Below are 14,913 nucleotides of genomic sequence, written 5' to 3'. Positions count from 1 at the left end.
TCCAACAAATATATAAAAGACTGAAGATATTAATGCTTTTAAAAGGAAATTTAAGACCTTTCTTGTTTTCTAAGTGCTTCGATAATGTAGATTTGAATATTAATGTGAAATATGCTGTGTGGTAAAATATTTAAGGACGTATATATGCAAACAGATCTTAATTCTGTAGGGAACATAGTTTCCATATGTGAGAGGCCCAGGAAAACGGCCATTTAAGTAAGTAAATTGTTGTTATTATTATTATTATTATTATTATTATTATTATTATTATTATTATTATTATTATTATTATTATTATTATTATTATTATTACTTGTTAAGTTACAACCCCATTTAGAAAAGAAGGATAGCAGCAAATGTTTTTATGTTGAACAGGCTGACATAAGTCTCTCTTTTATAGTTTATATATGAAAGATCTGTTTCATTGTTGTTATTTTTCTTAAAATATTATATTCTAATTGTTCATTACATCGCATATAGTTTATTCATTTCCTTGTTTCCTTTCCTCACTGGGCCATTTCCATGATGGAGTTCTTATAGGGCTTATAGCATCCTGCTTTTCCAACGAGGGTTGTAGCTTGGCTAGTAATAATAATAATAATAATAATAATAATAATAATAATAATAATAATAATAATAATAATAATAATAATAATAATAATAATAATAATAATAATATAGGACCAAGGGTTATGGCAGGGTAGAAATAGCCAAGTGAGGAAAGGGTTTAAAAAAATAATTATATTTTTTTAATTCCATTCCAATTTCAAATATTCAATTTGACCCTTAATTTGCCATCGAGAAATAGACAATCTAGCAACCATTGTCTGGCCCTCCCTGGTCGTAGCTTGGATAGAGAGGGGACTTTGGCACAGATCATATGCATATATAGTCATTCTCTAGAGCACTGTCCTGCCCATTGTCTCCGCCACTCATGGGGTAACTTTAAACCTTCCACAGCTAACGTGTACCTTCTAAGCCCTCCTAAATCCGTCGAGCATTCTCTCCACGTGTTCAGACCATCTGAATCTTTACTCTCTCATCATGTTATTATCTATAATGATAAATTAGTTCCTCTACCATTTAATTTTTGAGTTTTTTCAACTGAAAAAAAGTGATATGGAAGTGATATTGTTACTGTATAGGCCTATTTGTTTTATTACTATTTTTGGTATCTTAATTTTGCAATGAAAATTATTATTATTACTAGCTAAGCTACAACCCTAGTTGGAAAAGCAGGATACTACAAGTCAGAGGGTTCCAACAGGAAAAAAAATAGCCCAGTGAGGAAAAGAAACAAGGAAATTTATAAACTATGTGAAAAGCGGTGTTTTCAATTTCTTGTTTTAGACAATTCAGTGATTTTCGATTGATTCAACAGATGAATTTGAATAAATTCTGTATTTCAATCAATTAAATCCTAAAATTTCACGAAATCTTATTTCTAACTTAGTGTACAATTTCTATTCTAATTTTGTTTATTTTTTAGAGTAAAGGTTAATCATTAATTATTTTTCTATATAAACTCCTAACCAATAATTATGATATAAATTTCATTTATATTTGAATGTTGTTAGAAGAAAGGATTTATAAGAAAAATATTTGTGTATGGACATTCCCCTAATCAATATTATCTATTTTCCACCATTATCTATATTTATGAGAGAGAGAGAGAGAGAGAGAGAGAGAGAGAGAGAGAGAGAGAGAGAGAGAGAGAGAGAGAGAGAGAGAGAGAGAGAGAGAGAGAGAGAGAGAGAGAGAGAGCTATATCTGGTTTTAATCTTAGATTTATTTGTTTACTATAGATTATTGATATCCCCCTGTCTTGATATCGTAGGCCTATCATTATAAGTTTATCGCAAGTTGGAAAGGGTAGTAATTTGTAGTTTAATACATATTTAAATGATTTTCTATATATTAATTTTACGTATTTCATTCTACAAAAAGAAAAAAAAAATACAATTTTGATTGCATCAATTGTTTGTTTATAACTTAGAATCGTAAGCTACAGTACAATAACTGTGTAATTAAATCAATATTTAATTAACTGGAAATTTTGTAAACGTATATAGAGATGATTTAATACTAATAATATAGTTTGTCATAAAAAATATTGTATTGAGGTTTAATTGAATATCATATAACTAATAAATAACATAGTTTTTAATTTACAAGTTTGTTTACATGAGTTGAACACATAGCTCCTATCTGTAGACCTAGCTGAGTTAATTAATGCAAATGATAATAAAAGTTAATTATGCATTCAGATGATATGTATTATACAAAATAATACAATTGATAAATAAATAAATATATTTTCCATTATATATGTAAGATAACTTCGAGAAAATAAAGATATTTAATTTGTTTATTCTATGTGCCTGTTAACAAATTCAAATGGTAATAACAGTTAATTATGCATTTAAATGATAAAATATATGTTCTAAAATATATTTAATAAATACATAAATATATATACCTCATTATGTATATATAAGATAACTTCAAGTAAATAAAGATATCCTCTATTTATTTAGGATGAACAAATAGCTCCCCGCAAGCGTTACTCACTCAGTCGGGGACAGATCAAGACTCAAGTCAGACTTACGAACAAACTGCGCCATTCTTCGCCAATTACGAAGGTCAAATTATTCAATTTATTTATTTCCTAGAAGTCCTTCTTACTATGAAGAAGTCCTTCTCTAGTGTATAGTGAAACTTGGACTTAGAAGTGGAGAAACCTGTTTAATTTGTGAGTATTCTAGAAATCTAAGGTGTTTATCGAAGTTCATAACCATATTATGGTAGCGTAGTTTAGCCTTAGGGTATAGTATTTGGGCTTATCTTAGGTGTATTTTATTTAATGGTAGTCTCTATAGCGTTTATTTCATGGTAGTCCGTTTTCCAGATAGGTATTGGAAGGCTAATAGCCTTAGTGAGGTTTCTGCTTATAGGTTGGGCTGGTTACCGTATCCGTACGTGTATAGGTACGACTGGTCGTTGATTGATCGGTATAGTTTACATGCGTGGCATTATTTGCAATCAGTAGAACTTCTCAACTTTTCTCTAATTTCAGATCCCCGTATGTTTATTCCGAGTTAAAATGAAGTTATGGTATTATATTCTCAAGCGCCATTATAGAATGGCCATAGTCCTGCCGTTCGCATAAAAAATGGGAATTTTCTATAATATTTCTTGGGGAGTCCTTCCTAGTCGTGTTGTCGTCATCTTTGCTTAAATGTATTTACGGGTATATTTTTCTGTCGAGTTAACACCATTAACTCTATCCATGTCTATCAACACCCTAAATTATTTAAAGCTTATTTACGGGTATATTTTTCCGTCGATCTAATAGTATTAACTCGAGCCGTGTCCATCTTCACCTTAAATTATTTAAAACTTATTTACGGGTATATTGGTTCGTCGCTACACTGATTATATAACTTTCTGGGCATTGCTTCTCCATAGTTCGCTCGCAATTTAAAACGATCTTCTTGCTCCTGTATTTTTCAATATTAAACTTACCCGATAATCATGTAGCTGTCAACTCCGTTGCCCGACAGAATTCTACGGAAGGGATACGCCAGCGATCGCTATACAAGAGGGGGGTGTACTCACAAGCGCCACCTGTGGCCAGGTACTGCAGTACTTCTTGTTGACACCACTTCAATTTTTCCTCTGTCGTGCTTCCGGCAAGACGTTCATGGATACGCTTATAATTTTGGAGTCTTGTTCACGGTTTTTGGTGAAGTATTGCTCTAAGATTTCAGCTTTCGCTATTCAGGAAGTTTTATTATTAGCTTATCTAGCTTTTGGAATTAATTTGATTAATTATGGTGACGAAGAGAGTATGAACTCTCTTTCACCTTTAAATGGCCGACCCTTCCCTTAGACGGAAGTGTTGGTGTCTAAGAGAGTATAGACTCTCTTTCTTAATTTTGCTTAACAAAGTTATAGATTTATTTTATATCTCTCCGCCTTTTATAGGCCTCTTCGATTAACTTCCTTTTTTATAAAATTATTAAAATTAATTTTTATATTTGTTTATATTCGCCCTTTCCTAATAGTAGGCGGTCTTTTCTTGTACCGAAGTTAATTAACATTGAGCCCGGCATTTCGGTTTTACCTGTTAACATATTATGCTATTTTAATGTTTTTGAAAGAATTTCTTTGATAGTCTCGTACTGTTTCAAAGTTGAACTAACGTTTTGTTTTGTCTCTGCAGTTGTTGACGTTCAGAACGTTCAACTTGCGCTCTATCGTTACGATAGAGAGAGAATTTTCACGGTGTCACGTTGCAGTAAGAGTAAACCGTTTATAACGTTTTGTTCATTCTTTCTTAGCTTAATGGTTTTAATTCTAATAAAGGAACTTTTTATTTGGGAAATCTTTCAGTTTTTTTTCCTTTAACAATAATATGTTTTAACGAGTATATATGATTGGGCTCTTCTCTCAGGTTCTAAGTCAAGAGAGAGAGAGAGAGAGAGAGATAGAGACGGAGGGAGAGAGAGCTGGATAAACGTTTCGTTCAAGCGAGTAACGTTGTTATCGTTTTTGCTCTTCTCCCTAGTCTCTTTAGGGGAAGAAGGTAAACGTTTCTAGAGTTTATTCTTGTTCTCAAGCTTTATGCAGTGAGAGATTTTAAACGTAGTTTATTTGATCTAGTGTTTAGTCTCTTTCCAGCCACTGAATTATTTATCTTTCATTAGATTTTTCTGTTACATTGTAATTCTGTTTTCGCAATTACTAACTTTTAAAGAAGGATAGAATTGCGTGTTTCAGGTACAAACCACTTAAAGTTTCGAGTTCAGTGAAATAAGTGCAAACAGAAATTCAAAAGTGATAAGTGATTAGCGCAAATTGTGTCAGTGTTGTGCGTGAGGGTACTTCTTGCGTGCCAGTCGTCCTCCCAGTCCGGGACCTCTTGCAAGCTCCCAAGCCCAGGGGAGAAGCAATGTCGAAGGGCAAAAGGGTTCGGCAGGCCTTGATCGGCGCACAGAAGTATCCTCGGTGGTTGCGGGCGTGTCTTACAGAGACCGTCACTCCCACCCGCAGACGATTGAGCCCTTATTTTACTCGTCTGCAGAAGAAATTTCGGGGAGAAACGCTGGACTCAGGTCTCAAGACCTCTTAAACGTAAAGTCCAGACCTCTAGAGTTCAACAACCCGGATGCAGTCATTGGGTTAGCTCTGACTCTCCGCAGTCATCAGGTGACTGCACACCTCCTAAGAGAGGTAAGGCGATGCCGCAACAGACCTCATCTCCTGTTAAGGCTTTGCCTCAGCAGACCTTAGCGTCTGTCGACCCCAAGTTGACTTTGCTGCAGTCCATGCAGTCACAGCTTGCGGTCTTAATGCGTGAGTGTCAGGCTGAGAAGGTTACACCTCCTCCTGCGATCGCTCCGCCTCACCGCAGTCCAGTCTGCCAGGCGTACGATGTTGAGGTTCCTCAGGATACCTTACCGCGTACTGAGTTGCCAGTTACCAGCGGTGTGCAGCAACCTCCGCCTTCCTTAAGGCAACCTCAGCAATGGGAGCAGGAATCTTATGCCTTACTTCCTCCGCTTCCGCTTGCGGTTCCACCAGCGAGGCAACAATCTCTTGAGGTACGACAACCTCTTCCATCAATGAGGCAGCCACCTCAGCACTCGCTGCAGCGACCTCAACCCTCCTCAAGGCGAGAGCCTCAACTCCTTAGGCTAGCACCTCAGGAACCTCAACTCGCGAGACAAGAACTGCGTTCTGCGCAGCCGCTACCTCAACTCTCGCAGCTCACACCTCAGGAACCTTAACTCGTTCCTCAGGAACCTGCTACTGCGCATCCGCAACCCTTACAGCAAGCGCAACTCTTGAGGCAGCAACCTCATGCTATGAGTCAGCCACCTCAACGCATGCATCTGCCACTTTCTCCTCAACTTGAGCCTCTTCCCATTCAACTTGGAAATAACAAATGACAATAATAACACCTCATTACTTTCATAACTTGCATTTGTAATCATATACATGTATGCCTACACAAACATTATGATAATGGAGGTTATTTGTATTACTTATATAAAAATATATATGTATTCCTTGCAATATATTTTTAACAAAATCGCAAAATATGGAAAAATATCTTCAAAAAAAAAATGAATCATGAGTTATGAATGTAAGGTAAATATTATGTTGATATTAAAACCCCATGCAAGCATGCATGAAGTAATGCAGTGTTGCCAACAGGGCGAGTTTCCCTTTCCTGAGGTGAAGTAGATTATAGTACATTTAGTGCAGCTTAATTCTACGATTATCATGCCGGCTATCAAATTCATCAACAAAACAGTCTAAATCAATTCCCTCGGCACGTGCACTTTCAATGGACGGTAATGCGATATTACTCACTCTAGCACTGGTCATGGAATTTCTGAGAAATGTTACACGCCATGCAACACGCTCTGCTTACCTTACAGCATGCTCTACATACAGCATGCTCTGCATACAGCATGCTCTGCATACAGCATGCTCTGCATACAGCATGCTCTGCATACAGCATGCTCTGCATACAACATGCTCTGCATACAGCATGCTCTGCATACAGCATGCTCTACATACAGCATGCTCTACATACAGCATGCTCTGCATACAGCATGCTCTGCATACAACATGCTCTGCATACCTTACCGCATGCTTCTCAGTCACACATCTTTGGTTGTTGCCAACTCACTAGACTGTCAAGCAGTTTCATAACGTTGCCTTCTAGTCTGCTGCTTTTGCACCAGTGAAACCCTCACTGAGAGAACTTAGCTTTTCTCGGATATGGTCCCTGTAGATGAGAAAGTGCTTTTCTCCCTCCTTCTGATATTCCCTTGAGGACTCTGTCATTTGGAGAGGAGCCTTTAGCTGCGTAGCCTCCTATGGACTTTTATTTAAGCATAACATGCTCCAAGGGAAGGTAATGGTTCCACTTCAGTCGCTAACCCCGTCTGTTACCACACCTGCTCCCATAGACCTTGAGCTGTGTTGCAAGACATGCAGTCCAAGCTTAGTCCTTGTTAGAGGATTTTTTTGTTTACGGAGTCAGTGTGTCACTGGGAAGACGTTCAACAACCAGCAGAAGTGACTTGTTGTGACGCAGTGCGGCAACCTCAGCAACCCGATAAGGAGTTGTCTGTACGACCCAGACAGTCTAGACAGCTTCGGGTTGTCACTGTACTTCCTCGCTTCCCCATGGTTGACAGTTCACAAACTGTGCAGCAGTACCATGATCTTGTGTCCGGCTCCGTCAGACGACTGGCTTTTAAGAGCTCCCACAAGTCGTCGCTGTCTGGAGATTCTTAGATGGACTATGGATCTGACCAAGGAACTGGGCCTCCTGGTCAATTTTGAGGAGTCTCAGCTCGTCCCATCCCAGACCATTGTCTCCCTGGGTATGGATCTTCAGAGTCGAGCTTTTCGGGCTTTTCCGTCGGCCCCAAGGATCTTCCAAGCCCTAGAATGCATCCAGAGCATGCTGAGAAGGAACCGATGCTCAGTCAGGTAGTGGATGAGTCTAACAGGGACACTTTCATCGCTGGCCCTGTTCATCGTGTTAGGGAGACTCCACCTCCCCCCCTTCAGTATCATCTAGCTGCTCACTGGATAAAGGACATGACGCTTGAGACGGTCTCAGTTCCTGTTTCCGAAGAGAGGAGGTCTTCTCTCGCGTGGTGTAAGAACAGCTTTCTTCTCAAGGAAGTCTACCTTTGGCTGTTCAGAAACCCGACCGCCGTCTCCTCTCGGACGCATCAGACACGGGCTGGGGTGCGACTTTGGACGGACAGGAATGCTCGGGAACATGGAATCAGGAACAAAGGACACTTCACATCAATTGCAAGGAGTTGTTGGCGGTTCTTCTGGCCTTGATAAACTTCAAGTCCCTCCAGCTTAACAAAGTGGTGGAGGTGGACTCTGACAACACCACAGCCCTGGCTTACATCTTCAAGCAGGGAGGGACTCTTTCGTGAAGTTGTTCTAGATCGCAAGGGACCTCCTCATCTGGTCTAAAGATCGAAAGCTCACGCTGGTAACGAGGTTCATTCAGGGCGGTATGAATGTCATGGCAGATCACCTCAGCCGGAAGGGTCAGGTCATCCCCACAGAGTGGACCCTTCACAAGAATGTTTGCAGCAGACTTTGGGCCCTGTGGGGTCAGCCAACCATAGATCTGTTCGCTACCTCGATAACCTAGAGACTCCTGTTGTATTGTTCTCCGATTCCAGATCCAGCAGCAGTTCACGTGGATGCTTTTCTGCTGGATTGGTTCCATCTCGACCTGTATGCATTCCCGCCGTTCAAGATTGTCAACAGGGTACTTCAGAAGTTCTCCTCTCGCAAAGGGACACGGCTGACGTTGGTTGGCTCCGCTCTGGCCCGCGAGAGAATGGTTCTTAGAGGTACTGCAATGGCTGGTCGACATTCCCAGGACTCTTCCTCTAGGAGTGAACCTTCTACGTCTACCTCACGTAAAGAAGGTACACCCAAACCTCCACGCTCTTCGTCTGACTGCCTTCAGACTTTCGAAAGACTCTCAAGAGCTAGGGGCTTTTCGAAGGAGGCAGCCAGAGCGATTGCCAAAGCAAGGAGAACATCCACTCTCAGAATCTATCAGTCTCAAGGGGAAGTCTTCCGTAGCTGGTACAAGACCAATGCAGTTTCCTCAACCAGTACCACTGTAACCCAGATTGCTGACTTCCTATTACATCTAAGGAAAGTAAGATCCCTTTCAGCTCCTACGATCAAGGGTTACAGAAGTATGTTGGCAGCGGTTTTCCGCCACAGAGGCTTGGATCTTTCCACCAACAAAGATCTACAGGACCTCCCTAGGTCTTTTGAGACCTCAAAGGAACGTCGGTTGTCCACTCCAGGCTGGAATCTAGACGTGGTCCTAAGGTTCCTTATGTCATCAAGATTTGAACATCTCCAATCAGCCTCTTTTTAGGACCTCACATTAAAAACTCTTTTCCTCGTGTGCTTGACAACAGCTAAAGAGTAAGTGAGATCCACGCCTTCAGCAGGATCATTGTTTTCACATCTGAAACGGCTACATGTTCCTTGCAGCTCGGTTTTTGCTAAACGAGCTTCCTTCACGTCCTTGACCTAAGTCGTTCGAGATCCCAAGCCTGTCCAACTTGGTGGGGAATGAACTGGAGAGAGTACTTTGCCCAGTTAGAGCTCTTAGGTACTATCTAAAAAGGTCTTAACCTTTACGAGGACAATCAGAAGCCTTATGGTGTGCTATCAAGAAGCCTTCTTTTCCAAGGTCTAAGAACTCAGTTTCTTACTATTCAGGCTTCTGATTAGGGAAGCACATTCTTATCTGAAGGAAGAAGACCTTGCTTTGCTGAAGGTAAGGACACATGAAGTGAGAGCTGTGGCTACTTCAGTGGCCTTCAAACAGAACCGTTCTCTGCAGAGTGTTATGGATGCAACCTATTGGAGAAGCAAGTCAGTGTTCGCATCATTCTATCTCAAAGATGTCCAGTCTCTTTACGAGTACTGCTACACCCTGGGACCATTCGTAGCAATGAATGCAGTAGTAGGCGGGGGCTCAGCCACTACATTCCCATAATCCCATAACCTTTTAACCTTTCTCTTGAATACTTTTTATGGGTTGTACGGTCGGCTAAGAAGCCTTCCACATCCTTGTTGATTTGGCGGGTGGTCAATTCTTTCTTGAGAAGCTCCGAGGTTAAAGGTTGTGATGAGGTCCTTTAGTATGGGTTGCAGCCCTTGATACTTCAGCACCTTAGAGTTGTTCAGCCTCCTAAGAGGAACGCTGCGCTCAGTAAGGAAGACGAACTTATTTAAGGCAGAGTAATGGCTCAAGTCGACTTCCTTACCAGGTACTTATAATTTCATTGTTATTTTGAATAACTGATAATATGAAATACGGGATACTTAGCTTCTTGATATACATGTACACTGGTTTTCACCCACCTCCCTGGGTGTGAATCAGCTACATGATTATCGGGTAAGATTAATATTGAAAAATGTTATTTTCAATATTAAACTTACCCGATAATCATGTAGCTGTCAACTCCGTTGCCCGACAGAATTCTACGGGAGGGATACGCCAGCTATCACTATACTAGAAGGGGGTGTACTCACCAGCGCCACCTGTGGCCAGGTACTACAGTACTTCTTGTTGACACCTCCTCAATTTTTCCTCTGTCGTGCTTCCGGCAAGACGTTCTGGGATACGCTTATAATCTTGGAGTATTGTTCACGGCTTTTGGTGAAGTATTTCTCTCAGATTTCGGCTGTCGCTATACTGGAAAACTTCTATATTAGCTTAGATAGCTTTTATTTAGTTCTGTTTAATGGTTAACGATCTTTTTGCTTGATTTGGAATCCCCCTTGACTAACTCTTTGATTCAAGATGTCTGACCTTTCACAAGCCCCACCCCATAGACGATGTAGGTCTTGTAATAGGCGTATTCCGAAGTTCTGACTGTAGGGAAAGACCCTGTCAGTTGGAAGATCGATGTGAGGAATGCGCCGGTCTTTCGGAACTTGAATTTGTTCGATTCCTGAAATATTCAACCAAGTTAGAGAGAGAGAGAGTTAGGAGGAGTTCTTCTCGCTCTTCACTTTTTTCCTCACCTCATGATCCTCAACCTTTTCCTCCCCCTGTAGTGGCTACCCCCGAACCTACTATTAGTACTCAACCTGATATGTCCGTTGTTTTGCGTGCCATTCAGGCTTTAGGTGACAAAGTGGAATCGGTGGTCAGTGATCATAAGTCTCTTATGGCAGAAGTCAAAGAACTTAAGGTCAAAGGTGCAGTGAGAGGTGATAGTGCCAGTGCTGTGACAAGTGCTAGTGTCAGTGCGGTGCCAAGTGCTAGTGTCAGTGTCAGTGTGGTGCGTGAGGGTACTTCTGTGCGTGCCAGTCGTCCTCCCAGTCCGGGACCTCTTGCAAGCTCCCAAGCCCAGGGGAGAAGCAATGTCGAAGGGCAAAAGGGTTCGGCAGGCCTTGATCGGCGCACAGAAGTATCCTCGGTGGTTGCGGGCGTGTCTTACAGAGACCGTCACTCCCACCCGCAGACGATTGAGCCCGTCTTTTACTCGTCTGCTGAAGCTATGTCAGGGAGAAAACGCTGGACTCAGGTCTCAAGACCTCTCAAACGCAAAGTCCAGACCTCAAGAGCTCTACAGCCTGGTTGCAGTCATTGGATTAGCTCTGACTCTCCGCAGTCATCAGGTGACTGCACTCCTCCTAAGAGGGGTAAGGTGATGCCGCAACAGACCTCATCTTCTGTTAAGGCTTTGCCTCAGCAGACCTTAGCGTCTGTCGACCCCAAGTTGACTTTGCTGCAGTCCATGCAGTCACAGCTTGCGGTCTTAATGCGTGAGTGTCAGACTGAGAAGGTTACGCCTCCTCCTGCGATCGCTCCGCCTATCCGCAGTCCAGTCTGCCAGGCGTACGAAGTTGAGGCTCCTCAGGATACCTTACCACGTTCTGAGTTGCCAGTTTCCAGCGGTGTGCAGCAACCTCCGCCTTCCTTAAGGCAACCTCAGCAATGGGAGCAGGAAGCTTATGCCTTACTTCCTCCGCTTCCGCTTGCGGTTCCACCAGCGAGGCAACAATCTCTTGAGGTACGACAACCTCTTCCATCCATGAGGCAGCCACCTCAGCACTCGCTGCAGCGACCTCAACCCTCCTCAAGGCGAGAACCTCAACACCTTAGCCTAGCACCTCAGGAACCTCAACTCGCGAGACAAGAACTGCGTTCTGCGCAGCCGCTACCTCAACTCTCGCAGCTCACACCTCAGGAACCTCAACTCGTTCCTCAGGAACCTGCTACTGCGCATCCGCAACCATTACAGCAAGCGCAACTCTTGAGACAAGACACTCATGCCAGGAGTCAGCCACCTCAACCCATGCGCCTACCTTCCTCTACTCTTTCTGACCAGTCTTTGCAGCCTGAACCTCAGGTTTTATCTCAGCAACAGAGACTTGAGGATGAAACCACAAGCGTTTATGTACCCGCTTGTTCTGATTCTGCTGTTCAGCATACCACTGTTACATTACCTCTCACTTCGCTACACTCTGGTGATGAGGTTTCTGAGGAGGAAGCTGCGCACTTGGATCCCTCATCAGACGTGGAAGAAACCAAGTCTTCTCCTCTACCCATTGACTTTCGTAAGGTCCTGGCTCTTTTCAGAGAGGTATACCCGGACCATTTTATCTCTGCTACCCCCCGCTCTCCTCCATCTGAGTTTTCGCTGGGCATGCAGCCTGTTAAGTCAACTTATACTAAGCTCGTCTTTGCTAGGTCCTCTAAGAGAGCTTTAAGAATTTTAGGAGAGTGGTTGCAGTCTAAACAGCAACTAGGGAAGACTTCCTTTATGTTCCCACCTACTAAGCTCACTTCTAAAGCGGGCGTATGGTATGCCACAGGAGAGGAACCAGGCTTGGGAGTACCTGCCTCTGCCCAGGCTGACTTCTCAAGTTTGGTCGACTCTCCTCGTAGAACAGCAATGAGGCGCTCTAAGGTTTGCTGGACCTTCTCCGATCTAGACCACTTCCTTAAGGGTGTATTTCGGGCCTTTGAGATGTTCAATTTTCTTGACTGGTGCTTGGGGGCCCTTAGCAAGAAGACCTCCCCTGCGGACAAGGACTCAGCCATGCTTTTAATGTCCTGCATGGATAAAGCAATTAGGGATGGATCTGGCGAGCTTGCTTCAATGTTTGTGTCAGGAGTTCTTAAGAAAAGGGAGCAGCTTTGCACCTTTCTTTCTTCCAGCATCACACCTTGTCAAAGGTCTCAACTCCTTTTCGCTCCGCTCTCTAAGTTCTTGTTTCCCGAAGAGCTTATCAAGGACTTGTCTGCGGCCCTGATTCAAAAGGACACTCATGATCTTGTGGCCTCTTCAGCTCGTAAGACTAAGGTTGCTCCCTCAGTCCCCAGGACTTATCGCACCCCAGTGGCTGATACTCCTGCTACAAGGTTTATTCCGCCCTTTCGTGGTAGAGCCCCCAGCCGAGGAAGCTCCCGTCCAGACTCTTCCAGGAGTAAGTCTAGGAAAGGTTCCAAGACTTCTAAAGGCAAACACTGACTCTCCTCCTCTCCAGACAGCAGTAGGAGCCAGACTCAAGATCTTCTGGCAAGCCTGGGAAAAGAGAGGTGCAGACGCCCAGTCTGTCAGGTGGCTGAGGGAGGGTTACAGGATACCATTCTGCCGCAAACCCCCTCTGACCACTTCTCCCATCAACCTCTCTCCCAACTACAAGGAAAAGGACAAGAGGCTAGCGTTGCACCAGGAGGTGTCGCTCCTGTTACAGAAGAAGGCAGTGGTTATAGTCCGGGACCATCAATCCCCGGGCTTCTACAACCGTCTCTTTCTGGTGGCCAAGAAGACAGGAGGTTGGAGACCGGTGCTGGACGTCAGCGCGCTCAATGTTTATGTCACCAAGCAGACGTTCACTATGGAGACGACGAAGTCGGTCCTAGCAGCGGTCAGGCAGGAGGACTGGATGGTCTCGTTGGACCTGAAAGATGCTTATTTTCACGTTCCTATTCATCCAGACTCCCAACCTTTCCTGAGATTCGTTTTTGGAAAGGTTGTATACCAATTCCAAGCCCTGTGTTTTGGCCTAAGCACAGCTCCTATGGTGTTTACGCATCTGATGAGGAATATTGCAAAATTCCTCCACTTATCGGACATCAGAGCCTCCCTTTATTTAGACGACTGGCTGTTGAGAGCCTCCACGAGTCGTCGCTGTCTGGAGAGTCTCAACTGGACTTTGGACTTGATCAAGGAACTGGGTCTGTTAGTCAACTTGGAAAAGTCCCAGCTCATTCCCTCCCAATCCATTGTTTACCTGGGAATGGAGATTCGGAGTCAGGATTTTCGGGCTTTTCCATCGGCCCCAAGGATAAGCCAAGCCCTAGATTGCATCCTGAGCATGCTGAAGAGGAGCAGTTGCTCGGTGAGACAGTGGATGAGTCTCACAGGGACCCTTTCATCGTTAGCCCTGTTCGTCGAGCTAGGGAGACTCCACCTCCGCCCTCTCCAATTCCATCTAGCAGCTCATTGGGACAAGGATTTGACGCTCGAAGCAGTCTCTATCCCGGTCACCAAAGAGATGAAGACCACTCTCTTGTGGTGGAAGACCAACCTCCTTCTCAAGGAGGGCCTATCGTTAGCGGTTCAGACCCCCAATCTTCATCTCTTCTCGGATGCATCAGACTCGGGCTGGGGCGCGACCTTGAACGGTCAGGAGTGCTCGGGAACGTGGAACAAGGAACAGGAAACGCTCCACATCAACTGCAAGGAGCTACTGGCAGTTCATTTGGCCCTATTGAACTTCAAGTCCCTCCTGCTAGGCAAGGTGGTGGAGGTGAACTCCGACAACACCACAGCCTTGGCTTACATCTCCAAGCAGGGAGGGACCCATTCGAGGAGCCTATACGAGATAGCAAGGGACCTCCTCATTTGGTCAAGAAGTCTAAACCTCACCCTAGTTACGAGGTTCATTCAGGGCAACATGAACGTCTCAGCAGATCGCCTAAGCAGAAAAGATCAGGTCATCCCCACGGAATGGACCCTTCACAAGAGCGTGTGCAACAGACTTTGGACCTTGTGGGGTCAGCCGACAATAGATCTGTTTGCCACCTCCATGACCAAAAGGCTTCCTTTGTACTGTTCCCCAGTTCCAGACCCAGCAGCAGTTCATGTGGATGCTTTTCTGCTGAATTGGTCCCATCTCGACCTTTACGCATTCCCACCGTTCAAGATCATAAACAAAGTCATCCAGAAGTTCATCTCGCACGAAGGGACACGGCTGACGCTGGTTGCTCCCCTTTGGCCTGCAAGAGAATGGTTCACAGAGGTACTACAATGGCTGGTCGACGTCCCCAGGACTCTCCCTCTAAGAGTGGACCTTCTA

General features: G+C 43.7%; 1 protein-coding gene across 1 annotated transcript in view; it reads left to right on the top strand.

Moving 5' to 3' along the window:
• The first annotated feature begins 2,580 nt into the window (after positions 1 to 2,580).
• LOC137618803 (inactive pancreatic lipase-related protein 1-like) overlaps positions 2,581 to 14,913 on the top strand; it is a 66,942-nt gene continuing 54,609 nt past the window's right edge. Inside the window, exon 1 of the mRNA XM_068349009.1 lies at positions 2,581 to 2,642. The gene's annotated coding sequence lies outside the window, so the exon portion shown is untranslated. The remainder of the gene's footprint in view (positions 2,643 to 14,913) is intronic.

Source organism: Palaemon carinicauda, chromosome 25 (genome assembly GCF_036898095.1).
Source record: "Palaemon carinicauda isolate YSFRI2023 chromosome 25, ASM3689809v2, whole genome shotgun sequence".
NCBI lineage: Eukaryota > Metazoa > Arthropoda > Malacostraca > Decapoda > Palaemonidae > Palaemon > Palaemon carinicauda.
This window is presented reverse-complemented; position numbering and strand designations above follow the sequence as displayed.